General features: G+C 38.1%; 2 long non-coding RNA genes across 2 annotated transcripts in view; one reads left to right on the top strand and one right to left on the bottom strand.

Moving 5' to 3' along the window:
• The window catches only part of LOC106935795 (uncharacterized), a 21,098-nt gene extending 17,675 nt beyond the window's left edge, over nucleotides 1-3,423 (top strand). Inside the window, exon 4 of the long non-coding RNA XR_001421973.1 lies at nucleotides 3,281-3,423. This is a non-coding gene — a long non-coding RNA (uncharacterized LOC106935795). The remainder of the gene's footprint in view (nucleotides 1-3,280) is intronic.
• LOC106935794 (uncharacterized) overlaps nucleotides 99-3,805 on the bottom strand; it is an 8,310-nt gene continuing 4,603 nt past the window's right edge. Inside the window, exon 2 of the long non-coding RNA XR_001421972.1 lies at nucleotides 99-979. This is a non-coding gene — a long non-coding RNA (uncharacterized LOC106935794). The remainder of the gene's footprint in view (nucleotides 980-3,805) is intronic.

The following is a 3,805-nucleotide window of genomic DNA, read 5'->3' as shown; positions in this document are numbered from 1 at the left end:
CCCAAGGGGGCGCGCCCCACAGTTTGGGAACCTCTGATCTAGGGGACATGCACTCAAAATTTACCCTATACTGAAATACTGAAGTGACAACACAGTGACAATTTAACAAGTTTTTTTTTTTTTAATACAATGTGCTTTTTAAAAGGCATGAATCAAAGTAGCTCAGTCAAAACGAAGTGCTTGTCATAAATTAGAACAGAAAAGGAGATGACTCCAGCACCTTATGATAAAAACTCAAAGAATTCATGATAAAATTCAATATTATAAGTACAATCCATCCTCAACGACAACTATTAGAATGTGTAGCCATTTAACAAAGTTTAAAAACATGTTGGCACTTGAAATACAAGTTTCAAGTGCCAACATTGCAACTTACTGCAACTTAAAAAAATAAAATAAAAACATTCAAAAAGTACTTGTTTATACTGTTCTGTACTTCAACTGGCAACATCAGGTAGTGTAGGCATTAGGCAACAGAAAATTAAACATGTATAGTGCATGAATTTAACAGTCGTTTCATACAAGTTATTCAGTACATAAACTTTGAGCAATGTTGTTATATTTATCTATTAACAATCAATGTATGTAATCTGAAGTAGAAGGGAAAAAAAACAAAAACTTCCTCAAAACTCACTTCAACAAATAGTCCATTCTGAGTGATTCACTCATTGAACAAATCATTCTTCAGCGTCAGGAGACGCCTTTTAAGTGGTTTGTTGTCCTCAAGACACATCACAACTTTTTGGATAAATGTGAATGTAAGCTCAAGATTCTTTGGGTACTGTAGGTCTAGCGCATAGATTTACCCAAAGAGCAGGAGAAATGAATCAGCCAGATTTGTGGGACCACTCACAAGTATTTCATCCTCCATGAAAATATAGATGCTCTCAGGGCTGAACAGGGCTGCATCAGTAGTGTCATCTGTGATGACTGTCAGAAGAGCCACCGGAGTGTCAGTGAGGTCTGGACCATCTGCTGACTACAAAACACAAATCAAGGATGAGTTCAGTCCCTCAAGGACACAAATCATGTTAATGATGTCAAGACATTACTGTCACTTAGCACTTTGGACTTAGACTGCAACTTAGCTACATATTTAAACAATTGTCTTTACATATGCTTATATCTTACGTTAGTTTCACACTTACCTGTTAGCATACTTTATAAGTAAAATTTGAACATTTCCACATTTTGGCAACAACTCTCCCAGATATTTATTAAAGATGTGTCTAGTCATTTTTAAGTGGTATCAACTGTTTTCCAACTTGTTTTCCCTTACTCATTACGTTTTTGTTGAACTTCACAATTATTATTATTACTAAAAAATCTCAGAACGTGTTCATTATTAATTCCAAGGGCCATCATCATTCTTGTGTTACTCTGGAGTTTTTCTGACTACCTGAACCATAGTGTTAGCTTCCCCATCACACACACACGCATGCGCGCACACACCTACACACACACACACACACGCTTCCTGCCTGCATGAAACCTTTTCGTTATGAACATTTTCACTCCTTCTTACCGCAGCAGCAGCTAACCTGAACTCTTCCTCAATCTGTCCCTGGTCACGTCTCTCTCATTATCATCATCCTCCGATGATAATAAAGCCCCTGAATTGCCAATTCCCTTTCCTTGTCCACTACTGAATCTCCTCCAATGATCAAAGTTAGTGTGGTAATTAACATATTGGTTACTTTGACACATTTTTCTGAATGGGCATATGTGCTTCTTAGATTTTGTAGTAGTTTTTCAAACCCGCCCCATCTCATATCCTCTCACTTTTGTCGAACTCTGGTTAGCAGCTAACCGTTAGCTGAAATGGCTCCATTTCTGAAGTGGCGCCGGTAGGGTTGCCTTCTTTCAGAAATCAAAATAAGGGACGCCCACCACGGCGCGTGTCGCCCAACTCTCATGGGAGCATGTCCGCTGCAGTGATAGACAATATTTTATGGCAGTGTTTTTTTTCTTTAAAAAGTCATCCATAGAGCAACCGTTCATACATAGAGGTCGGTTAGAGTAACCCAAAACTGTACTCCACTCAGAGTAGTATACTTTAAATATGTTTAATTAAGCAAGTGTAAAAAGTATTTGGTAAACCATTGAGTAGCTGATCATAACACCTGATTTAATATTCAAAATGTGTCCTCCGACAACTAAAAGTATAAATGTTATGTGAATATTCTGATATTTTACAGAGTATTACCAAAACCTTTATATAAATAAGGAGTCAGGTTTGGATGCTGGTTCTAGACCAGATTTACCACAGGGACCAGGATAGTCAGTGTTTTTTCATGGCGACACTTGAAAAAGAATGAAACAAAACAAAACAACACAAAAAAAAAACAGAGCAATATTTCATCATTTGATATAATAAGTGAGCCAAAGACCCACTTGTGTCTCCAGAGATCCAGGTTGCAGATCCCTGGCAGATGGAACGTGTGATCCTATACAGCAGCTAAAAGCGCAGCACTATAATTTTTAATTCAATGTTAAAGTAAAATTGTGAAGGTTAAAAAAATATCCACCACTGAGTATTAACATAAGACATTTATTTAGTATAACTTCTTTGGTACCCCGTTGGCCCCCCATCTAAAACCGCCCCTGGACTGCAGGTCTGTGTCTGGAGCATTAATGACCAGTGAACAATGAATTCATAAATATATAAACATTTCAAAATAAAACATACAGAAAGCCTTATCAAACCTTTTAAAGTATGAAGTATTTATGTATTTACTATTAATCTAATGTATGGTTAGTTCTTTAAATTATCATCTGTATTATTTTGGCTGATATTATTATACATTAAATAAGCAAATAATCAAACCAATATAGTCTACTATAAAAACTTAATCATAGCAAAATGTTACCATATAAGGGTCTGCTGTGTTCCTCTCCTAATCTATTCTGTCTGGTATCATACAGCACTACGCCACGATGGACACATTTTTCTTTTTTAACTGAATGTATTCATCCTCACTAACATATTCAGCCTGGGATTTGCGTCTTCCTTCTCAAGTCTGTACCTTTACGAGAGGTTTTGCTTCTAAGGACGGTGGAGAATTGGGTCGAGAATGTTTTAAAAAGATCCAGGTTGATAGCACCTCACTGCGGCCGCGTAGTCTCCGTCCCTAGGCAACTCTTGTTGCACTGTTGATATGTGTGTGTTGGGCGTGTCTATCGGACATTTATAGAAATACGGAACAAATCGCATCCCGTATCGGTTCAGTACGGGATGCAACATTTAACAGCCAAATACGGGACGATTCCGTATTTTAAGGCAGTGTTTTTCCAACCACTGTTCCGCGACACACTAGTGTGCCGTGAGTGATCGTCAGGTGTGCCGTGGAAATTATTCAATTTCACCTACGGTACTGTATTTTCCCCGACTATAAGCTGCTACTTTTTTTCTAAACTTTGAACCATGCGCATTGTAGCCCGGTGCGGCTTTTCTGTGTATTTTTCTTCAACCACCAGGGGGCTCTCTAGCAGGAAGTGAATCATTAGAAGTCAAAATTGTAAATCGAAGAAGAACGCGTTAATTTTCATTTAGAACAACCACGTGCTAGCAGCAGACACGACGGAGAAATGTTTTCAAACTTGTATGATGCAGCTTTTAAGTTGAGGGCTGTCGAGCTGCCACTACAGGAGGGAAATAGAGCCGCTGTACTTAAGCTCGGCGTGAACGAAACCATGGTTAGTCATTGTCTCTCTTCAATTTCTGCCAGAAAATCAGCTAAAGTTTAATAGAACTTCTTTAAATTTAACACCACATTGTTGTGGCCCTGTTCAGGTGTATTTTTGA

This window comes from Poecilia latipinna, unplaced genomic scaffold, assembly GCF_001443285.1.
Source record: "Poecilia latipinna isolate Pla-1442-1.1 unplaced genomic scaffold, P_latipinna-1.0 Scaffold2023, whole genome shotgun sequence".
Classification (NCBI taxonomy): domain Eukaryota; kingdom Metazoa; phylum Chordata; class Actinopteri; order Cyprinodontiformes; family Poeciliidae; genus Poecilia; species Poecilia latipinna.
The sequence above is the reverse complement of the archived record's forward strand: the minus strand, read 5'-3'. Positions and strand labels throughout refer to the sequence as shown.